This window comes from Cricetulus griseus (genome assembly GCF_003668045.3).
Source record: "Cricetulus griseus strain 17A/GY chromosome 1 unlocalized genomic scaffold, alternate assembly CriGri-PICRH-1.0 chr1_1, whole genome shotgun sequence".
Lineage (NCBI taxonomy): Eukaryota > Metazoa > Chordata > Mammalia > Rodentia > Cricetidae > Cricetulus > Cricetulus griseus.
In genome coordinates, this window is record NW_023276807.1 from 160050290 (window position 1) to 160059101 (window position 8812).

Here is an 8812-nt window from a genome sequence, read left to right on the forward strand (position 1 = left end):
CTTCAAGTTGGGAACCAAATGGAGAGCTCCAACTTATACTCTCTCTCTACATAATGTTTGGCTGTGGGTCTTTGCACTGGCTAGCATCTGCTACTGGAGGAAGCCTTGTTGATGATGACTGGATAAGGCACAGATCTATGAGTATTCATTTTTTGACCAGTTAGTTTTGATTCTACCATATATCACTGGGCCATCCAGTCTCAGATACTTTTCCATCCAAGAAGTGTTAAAATGGGCCTCAAGTTAAATCAGAGATTGGTTGGCCACTCCCACAAGTTCTGCACCACCTTTGCCCTATCATATCTTACAAGGAGGACACAATATAAGTGGAGGGTTCATGGCTGGGTTGGTGTTCAGGTTTCTCTTTCTATAACCAAAAGATTACCTTCTCTGCCAACAGACTAGAATGTAGGGCAGAAGGCTCGAAGCCCATACCAGCTTGATCTCTCTGTGTTCAATAAGTTGAGGAAAAGTTTTTCTTTGGCAATGGGACCCCTGCTGTCAATTTTTAGAGGCTGGCCTTCTGTCCTAGCATCAGTCTGTTTAGGGACATCCACAGAACCTCCTTGGTCAATAACTCAACCAAATGTAATCCATTCCCATCTCTGGTAGGCTTGCCTGGCTATGAAAGATGGCCAGTTCAGACACTGTATCCTCAGTTACTAGGGGTTCTCATTAAGGTCAGCCTGATACATTTCAGGAAGTTTCTCCTGCACTTTAGATTCCTCACTGCTCTTTAACAGTCTTCCCAATTCCAGCTGTCTGTGTCTCTCTGAACTCTCCCTCCATCCCTACCCTCAACACATACCTGATCCCTACCACTCCTGTTCCTACCTGCCTCGAGTCCACCCTCAGAATTTTCTATTTCCCCTTCCCAGGGAGATCAATGCTTCTCCTATAGCCCTCCATTTTACTTAGCCTCTCTGAGTCTATGGATTATAGCTTGCTTATCATTTATTTAATAGTTAATTGATGGGGGAGGTCCTTCTGTGTATATGTTGTCTTCCTGGTTGATAAATAAATCACTGGTGGGCCAATGAGGCATCAAGTTAGGTGGGACTAGGAGTCAAGGAGGATTCTGGGAAATGTAGTAAAGTCTTGTGATCCAGGCAGGAAGTGACATAGCAGGCAGACTCAGAATATAAACAGGGACAAGCAGGAAGTCATTCTCTTCCTCTTTCTCCTTCTCTCTGTGGAGCTGCCATGTGATCCCAGGAAGACAGGATGCATTCCACCACGGTCCTCCATAAGATAAGTCTTTAGATTTAGTAGTTATGGTTGATAATTAAGACTGAGCTAGCAGATGAGCAATCCTAGTCATTGGCCAGTAGCATTGTACCTAATATAAGTCTCCATATATTATTTGGGGCCCTAACACAGTGGGCAGAACTCGGGTGGCTGGTGGAAAGATTTATCTTTACAAAATGGCATAAAGATTTATCATTACAGTTAATATCCACTTATAAGTAAATATATATCATATTTGTCTTTCTGGTTGTGTTCACCTGTATCTTTCCTAAATTCAAGACCACAATCAAAATCCCTCTGTCAGTCATGTTTGGTTCTACCCTAGGTCTCTGAGCCATCCAGTTTCAGCATCCTGGCCATCCAGGCAGTGCTGGGCATGGGTTCCCTCTCATGGCTTGGCACTGTCTTCTTTATATCCTTAATTTCATTTGAGATGTACTATTACATATTTCACATTCAAGAAATGTATTATTCACAGGATCACTGTTTTCATTATTTATCCATTAATTAGTCAGTTAAAGATTGAAATTCTAAAAGGAGACTTGCTTTCAGTCTTGGAGGAACACTCATTTTGTGGGGTAAAGTTATTTAACAGAACTCTCATTTCTAAAACACCACAGTAATTTTGGTCTGTACTTACAATTCCATTCAAGGAATTCACAGCTTAAAAATTGTCCTTGATATTTCATTTTTGTTATTTTTCATATATTTAATCTCTAGTTTATACATGTAGACATGATACTGTCTTTTGAAATATATGGCACCCATTGACTAGGAGTGTTTGTCTGTTTATGGGGGTGTTTATCTGTCAGTCAGACAGCGGTACACTATTTATTGAGGACCCACAGAGTACATTTCCACTTCTGAACATGACTCCTGTAAATTATTGAGTTTTGAAAAACTACTGACATTTGCCAATCCTAGCAGATTAACTCCAAAATGAGGATGTTGTTTCTTGGGACCTAGTTAGCAGGAATGCTGTTGAAACTAGGTCTTTTGACCTCTACTATGTTAATCACACATACTTGTGTGATTCCCGTGAGAGTGAAAGGATTGCATGATTATATTCCTGTTTACAATATAGTTCTCGTGTTCTAGTCTGTGACACAATCCCTCCCCTGTCTGTGGTTGGGCAGTGTGCTCATGAACTACTCTCTGGATACCCTCTCATTCTAGATGTTAGAACAAGATGGAATGCAGCCTAGAAACAGCTGTGCCAATGATGATTCTCATAGCCATGGCATCAGAATAATTATTAGTACTCTCCAGACTTCACAGTCTCCTGGCAGAACTGTTAACAGCAACTGATGCACTCACATTAGCAGAGAACAGATCTGTGTTGAGAGATCACTGTGTTCCATTTTCTATGCTATGAGCTTTGGAAAGACTTAAATTCTGTAAGTTCTTAATGCAGCCCCACCACAGTCTTGACACTCTGCTCCACTTGTGATGCTCATTGACTTAAAGTGTTTTAAGAACTTCTCTTTGGTAGGGTAAATAGAAATCCTCCACACCCCCTGTGCATATGCAACAAAGCACTATATAATTAGACAGAATCATATATTCAATTAAGAAAAGACAGTATTCTACCCACCCCTTTGCCTGAGGCAGGTGGGAGAGATGGCCCTGAGGTCAATAGAGCAGGAGAGCCTTCAGTCACAGCACTCAAGAGGAGTTTGAGGACAGCCTGGTCTACAAAGCTACACAGAGAAACCCTGTCTTGAAAACCAAAAAAAGAAAAAGAATAAAAGGTTTCTGAAAGTTCATCAACCAAAATTTAATTCAAAGTCAGATGCAAAATATGTAGAGGGTGTTGCATGTTTCACCACCCTACCACATTGCCCTGCTTAGCCTTCTTGTGGCACCAATTCTGAAGACATATGTACACTTTGAGCTGCTCATGCCTGAATGCTGTGAAATGGCAGTGAATGCCACCTGAAACACTTCAGATCAGGTATAAGGCTATCAAGTATGTTTTTACTGTACATACGAGGTTGCTCTACTCATAGAAACATAATGGCTTTCGTCATGGCAAACAAAGACGCTTACTGCTCTCCAACTGCCATTCCTCAGAAGGTTTTAAATCAGTGTGTCTGGACTATATTATGTTACAAAGTTTGATTTCCCCAAATTGTTATTTGAAGGGCTGGAGAGATGGTTCAGTGGGCACAGTGCCTGCTGCAAGTTATGAGAGCATGGAATCTAATCATTGGGTTCCACATAAAACCTGTTGAAGTGGTAGGTATCTGTAACACTACCACCAGGAAGGCAAAGAGACACAGACCCTGGGTGTTGCTCTTTGTCCCGTCACTCTGGCTGAAATGTGAGCTTCAGGCTCAGTAAGATTCCTGTCAAAAACATAGAATAAGGTGACCTCTCTACTATGGCTTAGATTGTTAGTTGGGGTCATCTTTGTAGATCTCTAGACATTTCCCTAGTGCCAGATTTCTCTTTAGACCTATAATGGCTCCCTCAATTATGGTACCTTTTTTCTTGCTCTCCTCTATTATTCCCCTGACTCAATCTTCCTGCTCCCTCATGTCCTCATCTCCCCTCCTCTTCTCCCCTTCTCTTTCTTCTAACTCTCTCTCTCTCCTCCCCCCATGCTTCCAATTAGCTCAGGAGATCTTGTCCCTTTCCCCTTCTCCAGAGGGCCATGTATATCTCTCTTAGAACCCTCCTTGTTTCCTAGCTTCTCTAGTAGTATGGATTGAAGGCTGGTAATTCTTTGCTCTATGTCTAAAATCCATATATGAGTCAATACATACCATGTTTGTCTTTTTGTGACTGGGTTACCTCACTCAGGATGGTTTCTTCTAGTTCCATCCATTTGGCTGCAAACTTAAAGATTCCATTGGTTTTTTTCTGCTGTGTAGTGAAAATGTACCACATTTTCTGTATCCAGTCTTCAGTTGAGGGGCATCTAGGTTGCTTACAGGTTCTGGCTATTACAAATAATGCTGCTATGGACATGGTTGAACAGATGTCTTTGTTGTATGAATGTGCATCTTTTGGGTATATGCCCAAGGGTGGAATTGCTGGATCTTGTGGTAGACTGATTCCCATTTTCCTGAGGAACCACCATACTGTTTTCCAAACTGGCTGTATGAATTTGAAGTCCCACCAGCAATGGAGGAGTGTTTCCCTTTCTCCACATCCTCTCCAGAATAAACTCTCATTGGTGTTTGTTTGTTTTTTATTTAAGCCATTCTGACTGGAACAAGATGGTATCTCAGAGTTGTTTTGATTTGCCTTTCCCTGATGGCTAAGGATGTTGAGCACTTTAAGTGTTTTTCAGCCATTTTAGATTCCTCTATTGAGAATTCTCTATTTAGTTCTGTACCTCACTGTTTAATAAGATTATTTGGTGTTTTGGTGACTAGCTTCTTGCATTCTTTCTATTTTGGAAACCAACCCTCTCTCAGTGAATATCTTTTCCCATTCTGTGGGCTGCCATTTTGTCTTGTTGACTGTGTCATTTGCCTTAGGGAAGCTTCTTAGTTTCAGGAGGTCCCATTTATTAATTGTTGGTCTTAGTGTCTGTGCTACTGGTTTTATGTTCAGGAAGCAGTCTCCTGTACCAATTCGTTCAAGGGTATCTCACACTTTCTCTTCTAAGTGTGGCTGGATGTATATTGAGGTCTTTGTTCCATTTGGACTATACTCTCTCAGCCTAGACACAAAGGGGAAGGCCCGGGCCTGGGTCCTAACCTGTGGGTGTAAGGACAAATAATTGAATTTAGTTAGGGGCTATGCTGGCTTAGTAATATATCCATGATAGGTTCTCCTCTAAAATCCATAACTTCACTAGTCCTGGATGGATGACTATGTTTCCCTATGAGGCATGATTTACTGCATTTTGAAAAAGTCTGCAAGTCTTGAAAACATATATATGCAAGTAGCATTATACAGACTGAACACATTGTACTTATGTATTTAGGAACACACACACACACACAGATATAGATAGATAGATAGATAGATAGATAGATAGATAGATAGATAGATATAGATGGAAGGATAGAAGGGAACAATTAAAGAAAAGAAAGTCATGAATTTGAAATAAAGAAAAATGGGAGGAATACATGTAGGGTTTGGAAAGAGAAAGGGGAATGGAGAATAACATAATTATGTTATATATCAAAAATTTTGATTATTTTAAAATATTGTGATTACTACTATATTTAATAATGAAACCGTTTTTGAATAAAGGTTAAAGATATATAAATGTATAAAACTTATGTTCAGAATTCTATCTTTAGATCTTTAATAATGTCAATAATAACCATTAACACTAATTTATCTAGTCTTAAATATTATGGTAAAATAAAGGCCCTTCATCCCACTCACTCCTCTCTTTAACACCCAAGAAGATAGCAAAAGAATGTGAAAACTCCTTCTCAAAAATAATGTAGAAAGGTAAAGAAAAATTCCTAAATATGAAAGAGAGGTTCCCAATCCAACTTAAATTATAACACATTAAAGAATGTTTTTGAGACCACCTGTAACAAATCTATCTTTTACAACATGCAGTCTTATTTTTTTTTTTTGCAGTCTTATACTAAACCAGCCAGAATAGTTCAATCAATTACTGTCCCAACAAAAAGGATATCTGCAGCAGGTGATACACTACAAGAATACAACATCAAATGAGTAAAAGAGAGGTGAGGTATTGGGTAGACCAGATAGTCGTAGCAGAAGCTGAGTGCCAGAGCAGAGGAAGAACCTGGGTGGTAGCCAGCCTTCACTGCTGGTCAAAATCAACAGTAAGCAAATATGCTCTGAAGTTTCCACAGTTTACTCCTCATTCCCAGTGTGACTACATTTAGAGATGTGGCAATCAGGTGGTAACTAGGTTAAATGAGATCATAAGGGTGTGGCTCTAATCTAGGATGTTGATGTCCTTGCACGAGAGAGGACAACAAAAGTCCTTCAGAGTGAAGGCTGTATGGGGACACAGGAATCAGACTAGGTATAAAGAAGAAAGGCCTTGAGAGGAAAAAAGCTTTGAAACTTTGAGAATGGGTGCCCAGCCTTTTGAAGCATGATGAGTTAATACCTGTTTTGTGAGTTGCCTAACATGTGTCTTTGCTCTAGGTCAGCACAAGCAATGTACTAAGAACACTAAGTCTGAAATTAGAATAGGAAAAGTATATAGCATTTCAGGACTTTCTTCATAGCTACTCAGACCTAATTATAAAAAAAAGATGAAGTACAAGATGTACAGGGTGTGGAAGGATCTTTTTTTGAAGCAATATAGCTGTGTTGAAGCTCAGGCATGTATATTTATTTGACTGACTATGGATAACAACTTCCATCCAATCTCTAAACAGAATGACCCCAACTCAAAGATGGGTACTAGTCAGAAACAACTCTATCTTAGACTTAAGTATATGTCCAGTATATGCTTTCCACTTTCATGTTATCGAGTTTTTCCTTATCCAGGAAATTACTAAGGGAAAAAATGCCTGATTTTTGCTTTCAAAAATCTCTCAATATTTTTTTCATAAATGAAATAATCTGGGCTGGAGAGACAGCTCAGCCATAAAGAGCAGTGTGGCTCTTGTAGGAGACTCGGGTTCAGCTCTAAGCACTCAGAAGTTGGGTCACTACCATATATAACTGCAGTTTCAGGGTATCTACTCTGACTGTCCTTATGCATGTGGGGCACAAACATACATTTAAGCACACACAAATATGCCTAAAATCGGTAAATATTTTTAAAATAAAATAATTCTCATAAAATTCAAGTAAATATATCATTATATTGCCTTTAGTGACAGTTTCCATACGTCAAAGAGCTAAGAGCTCACCACTATTTTTGAAGGGTTCATGCATAGATAAGTTTATACAAATCTATATCACTATCCATTGATTCTTATGAAAATTTACAAAAAGCAAAATAAAATACATGATTTACTGTGCTTTCCCTTTTTCACTTAATTCATCTTAGCAGTTTTCCTTTCCTGCCTATATAGATCTGATTCCCTTTCTCATGCTATGAAACCTAGTTTAAGATTCTATTCATAACGGGCTTTGGTTTGGTTTTACTTTTTCTGTTATAAACATTGTAGTGAGCAGCATTATGCATGCATTATAGCAGAAGATTGCAAGTATACTAGTTGAACAAATTTATGGCAACAGAATTATTGATAAAAAGGTATCTAAATTTTAAATTTTGATAAATATTGAACATGGCAAAACTTCAAAAATTAACAAGCCAAAATAATCAATGAAATTAAAATTGGAAGACAGAAGGAATATGTAAATTACCAGGGATATGTTGAAAGTAGAAATACTACAAAAATGAAGCCATAATTGTAGGCATCAAAAAGACAAATAAGTATCATCCTTTAAATCCATCAATATGTTAAATATATGTAAATAAATAGTGACACTAAATGCTTTACAAGTGACTGGTAATGACTGAAGTGTAAAATATATATGGAAGTCTTATATAGAAATGTAGAAACCATACAACCACTCTTCCAAAGAAATAGCAAATGTTGTATGGAAAAATAATCTAGTACAAAACAAAAGTACTAAGTACATCTCTGCTTGTGCAAAATAGTGTATAAGGCAATCACCATCAAAATGTAAGTTTTTAAATAAATGAAATGAAGAATAATGTCTACAGAAGGCCTGCCCTTATCTCATTCCATTTGCATAGGCTCTGTATGCTGCTCATCATGTACCACGTTTAAAGGTTGGGTTATTTTGGCAGCGGGCAGAGGACTCTACAAAATTTTCAAACAATACCATGTGGGGCAATTGTACAACAAAGCAAAAAAAAAAATCTAGGCATTTCTCAAGGAAACATGATTTAGCTATAGAATGAAAGACTGAGTCAGAATAGTGAGAATTTTCCAAAGACTTTCCAACACAATTATATAGTGAGGGATAAGAAAACAGAATAAGGAAGAGATATACTTTTTAATCTCATACAATATGTTCATGACATTTGAGTTTTTATTATCAATTTACTATTCTTTCTTCCACAAAACAACATCGTGAGGGACAAACAGAGCATGTAGTTGTAAAGATCAATCTTATTTCTACAGTTTTCTTAAGTAAATAATGCTTTCCATAAGTAAATAATGTTTTCTTTTAACTAAAGACATATATTAATTCTTCTGGGACACCTAATAAGTTCTGGATTGTTGCATAGCAAACAACACATTTTATGGGTAGAAAATAAAAATAAATAAATAATAATAATAAATCAGTAAAAATGGCAAACAAACTAGAATTTTTAATAATTGGCATAAAATATTTTAAATAATATTAAGTCAGAGACAAGTAAAATATTCATGAAAATATTATTTTAAATGATAAAATTATAAGTTCAGTCAAGAAACATGGGAAGGATACAAATTACTAATCTTAGCAATAAAGAGGCATGTCATTGCAAATGACTAATGCCATATTGAATGGGATAATGATATATATATATATATATATATATATATATATATATGTTTCAATTCTGTGAAAGATAAATTCTCAAAATTCACTCATGTACAAAGAAATATCCTAACTAGACGCATATCTAGTAAAGAAAATT